The sequence below is a fragment of the Bidens hawaiensis genome, unplaced genomic scaffold (genome assembly GCF_021521415.1).
Source record: "Bidens hawaiensis isolate Kalapana, Puna unplaced genomic scaffold, B.hawaiensis_p1.1 tig00026596_1, whole genome shotgun sequence".
Classification (NCBI taxonomy): Eukaryota; Viridiplantae; Streptophyta; class Magnoliopsida; order Asterales; family Asteraceae; genus Bidens; species Bidens hawaiensis.
The window spans coordinates 60,418-75,313 of NW_027494270.1; the positions used below are offsets into that span (position 1 = coordinate 60,418).

The window sequence follows — 14,896 nt, forward strand, 5'->3', positions numbered from 1 at the left end:
GAAGTGTTAGTTTCAGAAGTACCTTCATCACCGTCGTCTTTCTTATGGTTGTTCTTTTTATTGTTGTAATTAGTCATCTTGTTCTCCTTTTTCAACTGTCTGCAATATTTTATTGTGTGTCCTTTTTCTACCACAATGATTACACTCATAATCTTCAAACTTCCCTCTAGACTTACTTCGGTGCGTTGCTTTATTACTCGGACCTCTGCAATGGCTTCTCCCCCTACTTTCGGTAACTAAGGCATCTGAATGTGAAGAGGAACCTTGTGACTTTCTTCTCATCTCTTCATTTATAATACTACCTTTAGCCAATTCCATAGTAATAATACCGTTAGCTGCGGAGTTGGACAACGATGTCCTAAAAGTCTCCCAAGAATCCGGTGAAGTACCAAGAAGCCATAAACCTTGTATCTCGTCTCCAAACTTAATACACATACCTGCAAGTTGATTAATAACACCCTGAAAAACATTCAAATGATCAGTATCAGGAGTTCCATCACGGTATTTCAAGATTGTTTAATCAAGAACAATTTATTGTTCTCGGTCTTCCGAGCATACAACTCTTCAAGCTTGGTCCATAGAGTACGAGCATGACTCTCCCTGCTAATATAGTTCAAAACATTATCATCAACCCATTTCCGAGTATATCCACAAACCTTCCTATGCAAAATATTCCACTCTTCAACAGTTTTATCTTCAGGTTTATCGGTATTATAAACGTAAAGAAGGTCTTCCATCTTGCCTTTCCAAACATGATAATTAGAACCATTCAAATTCATCATCCTACCTGTATTAGCTCCAATCGTTCTGATGTGTGAAAATCATATATAATATTAAAAACCAAGTTTTTCCGAATTCACCTAAAAACCACACACAATCGGCAAGTGTACCGGACGCAATGTAGCTAGCAGGTAAGAACGGATATCGAACCTTGGACACTATGGGTAAACTCCTACTATTAAACCTAAAAGATTACTAACCTCGACTTTCTTTTGATTTTTTTATAATTTTTTATATTCATTAAACTAATAAAACTTAACTAATTATAAATTAACTAAAAGTAAAACTTTATAAAAATTTGGTTTTAAAACAAATATGAGAAACGACTACCTAGGTAATGGAATCTCACTAGTTAAATTAATAGTTAACGAACTTGACTTGGTTGAAAAACAATATCTTAAAAATATGACATTAAAGACCACTAAAATACACTAGATCGTCTCCCGGCCTCACCAACGACACCCTAGAACTCTAATGACATGTGAAGCTCAACTGTTAAAGGATTTGATCACCTCCCGATCTCACCTTGCCTAACAATATTATGGTACCACAAAACCCAAATCACCTCCAGGTCTCTTCGAATACAATATATAAATATAAAGGGGGTATTATTAATTAATTTGAACACAACTTGTATTACAATAATCTTAAGGAACCTAGCATAACTCACTCCAGTTCAATTACTACCCAAACCCGCAAAAGACAAAGATGACACAACACTAAATCACCTCCCGGTCTCTCTAGTGAAAGAACAATAAAATCTAATAAACTCTCAATAATTATTCCTACGGTTATTTCGACCATAAACCGCAAACAAGTTGAAAACACAAAGTAAACAACCTAATCATGCGTCTAACAATCACAAAAACTATTAAACACAAGTGGAATAAATATTAAAGTAACAAACTAGATTTAATCACTCAACAATATTATGACCAAACCAATTAAAAACTTTACCATAATACCAAATCAACCAAAAATCAATAGTAGTTCGTCAAACCATTAATCTAACATAGTACTCAACCAAAACCTAGGTAGTATAAAGTATTTAGCTACTCATAACCAAGTATGAAACAAAAATAAGAGATCAAAGTTCATTATATAATTAAAATAGAGTTGACCTTGTTTTGTTTGCACCAAAAACCCCAACTCACAAAAAATATATAATCTTCTTCGTTGACTTCTGTCTTCGGCTCTTTTATTTTTCAACCAAACAAAACACCAAAACTAATGAATCACAGCCACACAAAACCTTTGTATTCTTGAAAATTCACGTTGACTTGTCCACAATTAAAGACCCCTTTTTGATTTTCTTTGTCTGCGAATTCTTCCACACTAGCCACAAACCCCAAGAAAGTTATATTATGTATATTATGCTCGACTTTGTGGCTGCCAAGTTTTGTACAGGAGCCCGCACACCAAAAACAATTTTATAATAATGATGTAGGGTTTTTTTCTTCTTTATTTCTTGTGAGCCCATCTCATATATCTTGTAAAATTTGAAGTCCATTTGAAATAGTTCAACCAGCACCCCTGCACTTTGTAAAAAAAATAAAACTCATAAGTAACTGAAGCATGATTAACGAGAAATTTTATCTTTTAATACGCATGTGAACATGAAACTCCATAACATATGTGATCATTTATTCCATCAATTATTACTTTGATGACATTGTGGTCTCAAATTTAGCATAAATACTTTAATTTAGCTCGTTTAAAAATTTAATCTTTAAAATCCAATTATGAGCCAAATAAAAATATATTCAATAAAAAACTGGCTCAAAATACTTGAAACTGTAGGAAATATTTATATAATAACATGTATATTTTAAACCATATCACGTTCAAACAAGCCTTAACTCAAAAACAAGAGCCGAAGCTCTGATACCACTCTGTTGGGAAAAACGACCACCTAGCCACGAACGGTAAACAAAAAAGTGCGGAATTAATCTTCGTTTGGCTAAACTTTTTCCCGACCAGAATGAACCAATGAGGATGCAAACAAATAGGGTATTTAAAAGTAAATATGACACAATAATTTTAGCATGGAAAACCTCTCAAAGCGAGAGTAAAAACCACGGGACTACTAGAGCCACTTCAAATCCACTATCACCAATATTAGCAATATAAAGTCTTCTCTAGGTAAAACTAGAGGCATACACAAAACATCATATACTTTAAACAATCTTCAAGTATATGAAATCAAACTACAAAAGAATACGAGTAAGAGGTAATACCAACGAGAAAATACCCGGTCTCTAAAACGTCTCGTCTCTCTTCACAAAACACCAAAAGAATGGAGCACACCAAAAAAAAAAACTTCTCTTGACTCTAACGGCAGAAGAGGAATAAAAAAAACTCCAAAACTTGTTCTATACTTTCTTTCGTATATGTGTATATGATCGGCTGTAAAGAATAATGTCAAAACCTAAATAATTCTCAAATATATATTTTGATTCATGTCGGCTACAACCTTTAATTCCTTTTCTCCGTTTCTTGAATGTCACGCAGCCCACGAGAACATGTGGCCCATAACAAAAACACAAATATGATTTGTGTATCCGCTCATTCGTAAAAACCACAGATTCTTTTTCTTTCTTTTCTTTTCTTTATTATTAATAACAATAATAATAATAGTATTAAACCCATGTAAATTATAACTGTAGGGTTTTCTCATGGGCAAAAAAATCCCAACACAATCTCACTCCAAAATTGTTTTATTAAATGTTTTAATAATATGGCTTTCTAATCAATATTAACATGCTAACTATATACTTGTAATTTTAAAGTAGGGATAAAACTGTTTGTGGGCAATCTGACGGGGTTATACGCCTGCCCGTTTTAAGCGGTACTAAAAAATGACCCGGTTCGCCATAAAAGTTATTTTTGATGCACCATATTGAGTCTCAAAGGATGCCTAATATCATTGAGATAAAGAAGTGTGAACATGTTCATATTTTTAATTTCCATTTCTGAGATAGCGGCACTGACTTGACAATGATTTTAGAAGGTCTGTATGGTGTTGTATTGTTTGCTGGAATTAACAATGGCCACACAGGAGTTCCTTTAGGAAAATGGGTCACTTTTGATATTAAAATTAATACAAATAATAACGATACCTCGTAATTAACTTGAGAAAATAAGTAGTACATATATCATAATACAAAATAAAAATAAACTATGAAAAACCTAATAAATATGTTAAATGATTCAACTTAAGAACTTCAGATGATAAAGTCTTCAACTTGTTATTTAGCAACATCTTCTTGCAATCTCCTTAACAATAACTTAAAGTTAAATTTTCCATTTTTTACCGCAACAACGGCTTCTAGTAGTCTCTTTGGCTGCAAGAATGAGCAAAACAAAAGTTGACGGTTGAGGCTGAGGCACGTGTTTAACACGTTTCCCTTAAAACAGATTTAGTGCATCTGCGTAAGACAGTGCGTCTGTCTCCCAGGTACAATAGTCGAAGCAGTTTGTACTGTCATATATGTCCACGCGCTCGAGGTTACATCAGGTAAATTTTAGTATTAGAAATTGTGGGAAATAAAAATAATGAAAAGGTAGAGGAATCGAATAGATAAACTCATATCTATAGGTTCTTAATATGGGTCTTCAAAACTTTCTTCACCAAAAAACTCATGTATGCATACATTTTTCCTTGTATTTTCAATCTTAAATATTTTCTAGGCTTCTAGCATTTTCAAATGAGGCACCTGGCTTACTATACATACCAGAGTCATGGATGATAAAGAATCTCTCTTAATTAAAAATTATTTAGAGTCATAAACTCTAATAAACTAATCAAGTTCCTTGAGTAACTCTACTTTAGAGTTTCACCATATGAAAAGTCTAATACAAATAATTTCAAAAATAAATAATTTTCATTCACTATTTTCTAATTTTCCAACAGTAGCATTTGAATGAACTGTATTTTACCGTGAGAGAGCTGCAGGAATGCACTCAACCTTACCATATGCCATGGCACAGGTTTCAAATTAAATCTTTTTCTCGGTTGACAACTTGATTAATACCGAAAATCACATTCAGTTTTTATTGTTTAATAGACATGAAAGAGACGATAAAACATCTAATTATCTGATTATATAGGGGTCAATTTGTTAGATCATGAAAGAGACGATAAAACATCTAGCTCAAGATCAAAGTAGTTAAATCATGTTTACATAATTGACGAGGAATAGTTTCATATTTAAGTGAATCTGTTATTAGAAAGTTTCATTCGTTTTCGTTTCAAGTAATTGTGGAAATACCTTGTGTGTTTTTCCAAAGTGCATACTATACTCTTATTGTTTACGCCATGGTGAGCTTCGAATGGACGGCAGCTAAATACTTCTGGTTTTAGTTAGTTTCACAGTCTTCTTTGCGTTTATGTATGCGTACTGCTTGAACAAATTGAACTTATAGACAAGATAGACAGAAAATATTATGTACCATTTTAACTAAAATATTATGGTTTTAGTTAGTGTACCATTTGTTTGCATATATTTGTACGTGGATAATTTGTACACATAAGCTCTTTGTAACTACCTTTCAATGCAAAGTTTGTTATGGTAGCAGCCTAAACTATGATTGAATTATATTTCAACTATTATTTATCAAGCCGAGTGAAGTCTTACGCTCACACTAGTAAGATCATCTATGAATGTGTTTTAGTAAATGCTTGTGCTTCATTACATTCCCGGATACTTAGACAGTTACTCCCTTCAGTTAACGATAATAAGATTGGACTTCTAACATAAAAAGGAATTAGTTTCAAAACTGAAGCAGACATACAAATAAATATTTGAACGAATTAATAATTGATAATCATGCGAACCGATTAGGGGAAAACTCAAGGAAACACCGGCCAGTAATGATGCTTCAGTTAATTTTTGTCGAGTTTTTTTATCAAAATGAGTGAGGGGGAAAATTTATTTACCAAAATAGGTGATTTGAAAAGTATTTACCAAATTAGGTTTTTCTTTACAAATGATGTTCTCACCCTTAAACTTATTGTATAAAATAATTTATAAAAATAAATTAAAAATAATATACTGTAAGCACTTTAGTTAGTTATAAAATTTGAAAATAACAAAATTTATATAAACTTTTATTTCTTAATTTTCATCTCGGTAACAAAAATATTCAAATAATTGTTTCTTTGCAACTGTTTTTCTTATATTCATATTTTTTTATTTTTTTATTAAAACAGGTTCCAAACAAAATGTATTTTTTTAGTTTTTATTGTTGCGTTTGTTATTTTTAATATATATGTACTGTTGTTTTTGTGGCTTTTCTTCTATTCAAATTGTTTTCTTGTATATGAATGTATAAATACTAGTAAAAGTGCACGCGCGTTGCGGCGGGAATACATCGATGATTCGGTTGGTACCATAACAAACCTAACCGTTGCTAATCTGTACAACTTAGTTTAACACGTTTATACCAGCTCATCCCCACTATATCTTCAACCCATCATACTTCGTTTACAGCTATGACAATTTACAAACCTTGTTCTATAATGGAGTTTGCTATTATGACTTTTTTTATATATAACAGTGTTGCATTTTTACACTTTATTTATAAACTACAAAATCCATCTACAGTCTATGATCCAATTATCATAAAAGAGTATAACCACAATATAAGTTGTTTGACATTGCCTATTCAAAATGCCTATCAAAACCTTTAAAAGATAACTATTTCACGTGCGCTGTTTTGAAAACGCAATAAGCAGATGAACAATAATACTTAACAAAACTGATAAAAACAATACTGCTAAACAAAAAAGTACTGAATTATCTTCTACAAAGTATACAATTTAATCCAAATTATACACAACCTAGAACAGTATACTCATCTACGAACGTTTACACTTTATTTTCATCACCTTTTAATTAAGCGCCCCTAACATTTCCAAAAAAAAAAGACAGAATTACAAATTTTGTCCTTTAAAATAAGTCGAATTACGGTTCGTGTCCTTTGTTAAGTTTCCTTGCAGGCGGTGTACTTTAAACTTTTTTTTCCTACAAGTTTTGTCCTTTACGCTAACTGGGTTAGAAAAAGTCAGTTAAATGCCCTCACGTGAGACGCATGTGAGGGCATTTTTGTCTTTTCGTCTACCCTGCAACTTCATCATCATCATCTTCTTCTTCTTCTTCATTTTTTGCATATCTCAATCAAAACCCTAAAATCATCTTTAATATGTCAAAATCAAATTACAGTCTCCAACCTCCCGTCACCGTCTTCCCCACTCAACTGCTGCCACCGTCTCCCAGCTCCAACGACGCCACCGTTGGGACCGGGTGCCGGAGGTGGTTTCTTGGCCGGAATTTGGTCGGCCGGAGCTGGAGATTTGGTGTAAACTATGTTTGGCTCATCGGATCTGTGATTGTAAGCAACACCCACATCAGGTCTTGAATGACTCTTGCTTTTGCTGATGCAAACGCCCATTTTTGGATCGAAATTGAGATACCCAGATGGGGTTTTGGTGGAATTGAGTACAAGAAAATGATAACCCAGCTTAAAGGTGGGATTTTTATGGTTATTTAATTTGTGGAAGAAGAGACGAAAGAACGTGGGTAGCTTGTAGTTGGAATCCTGAATTGAATAATCAAAGAATCAATCCGGACGCGTTTGTTTATTGGTTTGAATGGATTTGACTTGAAGAGGATTATTGTCTACATGTGAAATGGAAAGAGGGCTACCACCATGAAAGTGATAGCAAAGCAATCACCCACCCAGTCCCATGTGAAATGGAAAGAAACCACCTCCGGCACCCAGTCCCAACGGTGGCGTCGTTGGAGCTGGGAGACGGTGGCGACAGTCGAGTGGGGAAGACGGTGACGGGAGGTTGGAGACTGTAATTTGATTTTGACATATTAAAGATGATTTTAGGGTTTTGATTGAGATATGCAAAAAATGAAGAAGAAGAAGATGATGATGAAGTTGCAGGGTAGACAAAAAGACAAAAATGCCCTCACATGCGTCTCATGTGAAGGCATTTAACTGACTTTTTCTAACCCAGTTAGCGTAAAGGACAAAACTTGTAGGAAAAAAAAGTTTAAAGTACACCGCCTGCAAGGAAACTTAACAAAGGACACGAACCGTAATTCGACTTATTTTAAAGGACAAAATTTGTAATTCTGTCAAAAAAAAATTCAAAATAAAGTCTTAGTAGTATATGTTTAAGTCAAACCTTTTGTGTTACTTAACAATCAATCAAAGCATCATCACCAAAACCCTCTTTTATCATTGCAACATGGGCAACCATGTAATTAAACTTCAACATTAAGTGATGTTGGTGGAAGCTTTGATTCTGCAATCCTTGCACCCTTCTGCACAGCAACCCACATATCATGCACACTTATGTTTCTATCTCTTGTGGTCCGAACATGCAAAATCAAGAAATTAGCTAAAAATAGGCAAAACAGGTTTGACGGTCTCAAAATCGACTTGAGAAGGTTAACCCAAATTGGTCAGAATTAGCACCAAATATGAATTACACATGGGGTTGTCACCAACATTGACCCAAACTTGGTCAACCACACTAAAAAATAACTTTCACCAAATAGTCATAATTATCCAGAAAACATGATTGACCTTCACAAAGTCAACATTGTATGATATGTTCGGGTTAAATTGTATGATATGAATAACGGGTTTGTGTCCACACGACCCATTTAATAATATTTTTTTAAAGAAAAAAAGAAAGAAAAAATTTTTAAGAACGTATGAGATATAGGTGAAAAGCTCAAATTACCTCAAATAGTTTACCCGAATCCATTTATGTTATAACACGAATTGAACCAAAACAAGTTGACACATTTTGAAAAACAAACCATTTTAAAAAAATAAGAAAATCAAAAGGGAAATAAGTTGACACTTTTTATAAACGACCCATTTGTGTTACAATATTCGTTAGCCTTTTTATAAATCAAGTAACTTTAAAAAATATTCATGAAAATTTTAATCTAACAGTTTCAGGCCCATATTCACTGTTTTGGGACATTTTTTAGCCTAAAAGTTTCGAGCCAAAACCAAAAGCAAACCAAACCCATTGTGAAAACCAAAAACCGAACTGAGCCCATTTAAAAACTGAACGGAACCCATTGTGAACCAAACACTAAAAAAACAAAAAACAAAACCGAGCTGAACTCATTGTAAAAACCGAAAACCTAAAACTTAAAAAAAAACGAAACCAAACCCATCTCTAAACTGAACCTAAAAGCAAAAACAATAACTCTTCTAAAAAATATTCATGAAAATTTTAAGGTGACAGTTTCAAGCACGAGTTCATTGTTATGGGACATTTTTTAGCCTAAAAGTTTCGAACCAAAACCAAAAGCAAACCAAACCCATTGTGAAAACCAAAAACCGAACCGAGCCCATTTAAAAACTGAACGGAACCCATTGTGAACCAAACACTAAAAAAACAAAAAACAAAACCGAGCTGAACTCATTGTAAAAACCGAAAACCTAAAACTTAAAAAAAAACGAAACCAAACCCATCTCTAAACTGAACCTAAAAGCAAAAACAATAACTCTTCTAAAAAATATTCATGAAAATTTTAAGGTGACAGTTTCAGGCACGAGTTCATTGTTATGGGACATTTTTTAGCCTAAAAGTTTCGAGCCAAAACCAAAAGCAAACCAAACCCATTGTGAAAACCAAAAACCGAACCGAGCCCATTTAAAAACTGAACGGAACCCATTGTGAACCAAACACTAAAAAAACAAAAAACAAAACCGAGCTGAACTCATTGTAAAAACCGAAAATCTAAAACTTAAAAAAAAACGAAACCAAACCCATATCTAAACTGAACCTAAAAGCAAAAACAATAACTCTTCTAAAAAATATTCATGAAAATTTTAAGGTGACACTTTCAGGCACGAGTTCATTGTTATGGGACATTTTTTAGCCTAAAAGTTTCGAGCCAAAACCAAAAGCAAACCAAACCCATTGTGAAAACCAAAAACCGAACCGAGCCCATTTAAAAACTGAACGGAACCCATTGTGAACCAAACACTAAAAAAACAAAAAACAAAACCGAGCTGAACTCATTGTAAAAACCGAAAACCTAAAACTTAAAAAAAAACGAAACCAAACCCATCTCTAAACTGAACCTAAAAGCAAAAACAATAACTCTTCTAAAAAATATTCATGAAAATTTTAAGGTGACAGTTTCAGGCACGAGTTCATTGTTATGGGACATTTTTTAGCCTAAAAGTTTCGAGCCAAAACCAAAAGCAAACCAAACCCATTGTGAAAACCAAAAACCGAACCGAGCCCATTTAAAAACTGAACGGAACCCATTGTGAACCAAACACTAAAAAAACAAAAAACAAAACCGACCTGAACTCATTGTAAAAACCGAAAACCTAAAACTTAAAAAAAAACGAAACCAAACCCATATCTAAACTGAACCTAAAAGCAAAAACAATAACTCTTCTAAAAAATATTCATGAAAATTTTAAGGTGACACTTTCAGGCACGAGTTCATTGTTATGGGACATTTTTTAGCCTAAAAGTTTCGAGCCAAAACCAAAAGCAAACCAAACCCATTGTGAAAACCAAAAACCGAACCGAGCCCATTTAAAAACTGAACGGAACCCATTGTGAACCAAACACTAAAAAAACAAAAAACAAAACCGAGCTGAACTCATTGTAAAAACCGAAACCTAAAACTTAAAAAAAAACGAAACCAAACCCATATCTAAACTGAACCTAAAAGCAAAAACAATAACTCTTCTAAAAAATATTCATGAAAATTTTAAGGTGACAGTTTCAGGCACGAGTTCATTGTTATGGGACATTTTTTAGCCTAAAAGTTTCGAGCCAAAACCAAAAGCAAACCAAACCCATCGTGAAAACCAAAAACCGAACCGAGCCCATTTAAAAACTGAACGGAACCCATTGTGAACCAAACACTAAAAAAACAAAAAACAAAACCGAGCTGAACTCATTGTAAAAACCGAAAACCTAAAACTTAAAAAAAAACGAAACCAAACCCATATCTAAACTGAACCTAAAAGCAAAAACAATAACTCTTCTAAAAAATATTCATGAAAATTTTAAGGTGACACTTTCAGGCACGAGTTCATTGTTATGGGACATTTTTTAGCCTAAAAGTTTCGAGCCAAAACCAAAAGCAAACCAAACCCATTGTGAAAACCAAAAACCGAACCGAGCCCATTTAAAAACTGAACGGAACCCATTGTGAACCAAACACTAAAAAAACAAAAAACAAAACCGAGCTGAACTCATTGTAAAAACCGAAAACCTAAAACTTAAAAAAAAACGAAACCAAACCCATCTCTAAACTGAACCTAAAAGCAAAAACAATAACTCTTCTAAAAAATATTCATGAAAATTTTAAGGTGACACTTTCAGGCACGAGTTCATTGTTATGGGACATTTTTTAGCCTAAAAGTTTCGAGCCAAAACCAAAAGCAAACCAAACCCATTGTGAAAACCAAAAACCGAACCGAGCCCATTTAAAAACTGAACGGAACCCATTGTGAACCAAACACTAAAAAAACAAAAAACAAAACCGAGCTGAACTCATTGTAAAAACCGAAAACCTAAAACTTAAAAAAAAACGAAACCAAACCCATATCTAAACTGAACCTAAAAGCAAAAACAATAACTCTTCTAAAAAATATTCATGAAAATTTTAAGGTGACACTTTCAGGCACGAGTTCATTGTTATGGGACATTTTTTAGCCTAAAAGTTTCGAGCCAAAACCAAAAGGAAACCAAACCCATCGTGAAAACCAAAAACCGAACCGAGCCCATTTAAAAACTGAACGGAACCCATTGTGAACCAAACACTAAAAAAACAAAAAACAAAACCGAGCTGAACTCATTGTAAAAACCGAAAACCTAAAACTTAAAAAAAAACGAAACCAAACCCATCTCTAAACTGAACCTAAAAGCAAAAACAATAACTCTTCTAAAAAATATTCATGAAAATTTTAAGGTGACAGTTTCAGGCACGAGTTCATTGTTATGGGACATTTTTTAGCCTAAAAGTTTCCAACCAAAACCAAAAGCAAACCAAACCCATCGTGAAAACCAAAAAACCGAACCGAGCCCATTTTAAAAACTGAACGGAACCCATTGTGAACCAAACACTAAAAAAAGCAAAAAAAACAAAACCGAACTGAACTCATTGTAAAAACCGAAAACCTAAAACTTAAAAAAAAACGAAACGAACCCATCTCTAAACTGAACCTAAAAGCAAAAACAATAACTCTTCTAAAAAATATTCATGAAAATTTTAAGGTGACAGTTTCAGGCACTAGTTCATTGTTATGGGACATTTTTTAGCCTAAAAGTTTCCAACCAAAACCAAAAGGAAACCAAACCCATCGTGAAAACCAAAAACCGAACCGAGCCCATTTTAAAAACTGAACGGAACCCATTGTGAACCAAACACTAAAAAAAGCAAATAAACAAAACCGAACTGAACTCAATGTAAAAACCGAAAACCTAAAACTTAAAAAAAAAACGAAACCGAACCCATCTCTAAACTGAACCTAAAAGCAAAAACCATTTTAAAAACTGAACGGAACCCATTGTGAACCAAACACTTAAAAAAATAAAATAAAAATAAAACCGAACTAAACTCATTGTAAAAACCGAAAACCTAGAACTAAAAAAAAACTAAACCGAACCCTGTTTTTTAGTGTAAAAAACTAAAAAATGTAAGGGCTAACAATGTTAGTGTAAAAGGTTAAAAAAAAACTAAACCGAACCGAGTTCAATATTAGTGTAAAAATGTAACCATTTTTATTATGTACCGGCTAACACTAAGACGAAAGTGTAGTCAACTGTTTGTAAAACATACTTATTGTGGTTTTTTTAAACTATTAATGTTGTAAAAGTTGTGTATTTATGCATGTTGTATCAGATTATAAAGAAACCTGTGTATTTATGCATGTTGTATCAGATTATAAATTGCTTTAGAATACCAATTTATAGCTGTTTTGCAAAGGTTGAGATTCTTCAGCAATTATAAAGCTTGTAAAGTCATACTTTGCACAGCCAAATTGGTGATGCTTTTTTGAAGGCTTACAACTTGTGTAGTTTTACAGTAGAAAAAGAAACCTGTGTACTTTTTTGAAGGTTTGGGAGTGTAGAACATAGTTAGGTTTATGATAATAGTAAAGCTTACTTCATTTAAGTATGATTAACTTGTTTCATTATACTTTTTTTCTTTTGCTACGATTTAATGTAATCGTTATGGCCCTGCAGTTTTGGCCTGCACTGTTGTGATTTGTGAACCAAACACTAAGGAAAACAAAAAAACAAAAACAAAACCGAACTGAACTCATTGTAAAAACTGAAAACCTAAAACTAAAAAAAAAACTAAACCGAACCCAGTTTTGAACCTAAAAGCAAAAACAATAAACTCTTCTAAAACATATTCATGAAAATTTTAAGCTAACAGTTTCAGACACGAGTTCATTGTTAAGGGACATTTTTTAGCCTAAAAGTTTCCAGCCAAAACCAAAAGCAAACCAAACCCATCATGAAAACCAAAAACCAAACCGAGCCCATTTTAAAAACTGAACGGAACCCATTGTGAACCAAACACTAAAAAAAAACAAAAAAACAAAACCGAACTGAACTCATTGTAAAAACCGAAAACCTAAAACTAAAAAAAAAAACGAAACCGAACCCATCTCTAAACTGAACCTAAAAGCAAAAACAATGAACTCTTCTAAAAAATATTCATGAAAATTTTAAGCTAACAGTTTCAGGCACGAGTTCATTGTTATGGGACATTTTTTAGCCTAAAAGTTTCCAGCCAAAACCAAAAGCAAACCAAACCATCGTGAAAACCAAAAACCGAACCGAGCCCATTTTAAAAACTGAACGGAACCCATTGTGAACCAAACACTAAAAAAACAAAAAAAACAAAACCGAACTGAACTCATTGTAAAAACCGAAAACCTAAAACTTAAAAAAAACGAAACCGAACCCATCTCTAAACTGAACCTAAAAGCGAAAACCATTTTAAAAACTGAACGGAACCCATTGTGAACCAAACACTAAAAAAAACAAAAAAACAAAAACAAAACCGAACTGAACTCATTGTAAAAACCATTTTAAAAACTGAACGGAACCCATTGTGAACCAAACACTAAGAAAAACAAAAAAACAAAAACAAAACCGAACTGAACTCATTGTAAAAACCGAAAACCTAAAACTAAAAAAAAACTAAACCGAACTCAGTTTTTTAGTGTAAAAAACTAAAAAATGTAAGGGCTAACAATGTTAGTGTAAAAGTAAAAAAAAAAAACTAAACCGAACCGAGTTCAATATTAGTGTAAAAGGTAACCAGCTTTTTTTTATGTACCCGCGGCTAACAATGGAAGGGCTTTATGATTCTTTGTACTAATGTTTATTTAAGACTAAAAAGAAATAACATCAATTTTTGAAGTAAAAATGTAAAATAAGTAAATAACCTTCTGCTTTAGTGGCATCACTCGCAAAGGGCTGAGAAGCAGATTCTTGTATGTTTGAGAAAAGCTTTTGAAGTCGTAACTTGGTTATTTTCATTTGCTCTTGGGGCGCATTCTCAAACTAAGCATTCGGCCTGTTTGCAAATTTTCTCTACAAAAATAGCATAACATACTAACATCAATCAATAGGTATCAAAATCACAAATATTCAATCCCAAAAACACAAATACGTACACCATATGATTTTCGTGATAATGGCCGTCCTTAGATCAAAATGGAATCAATAACACAATAAAGAAAAAGTAATTAATTACCAAAATAGGATTGAATACTTGTATTAGAATTACAAACCCGGACCGATTGGAGGATGATATGATCGACTGAAGAATCCAGGGAGCAAGATAGAGAATTGTGAATAGATGATTGAAACGATGTTTTGTTGAAACCGATCAGAATATAAAAGATGTTAACAAACAATTGAAGTGGCAATTAAAACAATTGAAAGAACAATTAAAGTCATCGGAGGCTAATATGTAACTGAAGGATTGACGGGAGATGATGTCGTCAGCGGGGAGGGAACAATTAATATTACGGTGTCTCAATGGAAGGTACCTAATATTATTAATATTGGTACAGATGTTGT

At 33.1% G+C, this 14,896-nt stretch overlaps 1 long non-coding RNA gene across 1 annotated transcript; it reads right to left on the reverse strand.

The window, feature by feature from the left end:
* Positions 1-7,935: 7,935 nt before the first annotated feature.
* On the reverse strand, positions 7,936-14,538 carry LOC143573604 (uncharacterized). The gene is made up of 3 exons (XR_013142457.1): positions 14,478-14,538; positions 14,257-14,404; positions 7,936-8,117 (listed from the first exon to the last, which is right to left on the reverse strand). It is a non-coding gene; the product is annotated as an uncharacterized LOC143573604 (long non-coding RNA).
* Positions 14,539-14,896: the final 358 nt, after the last annotated feature.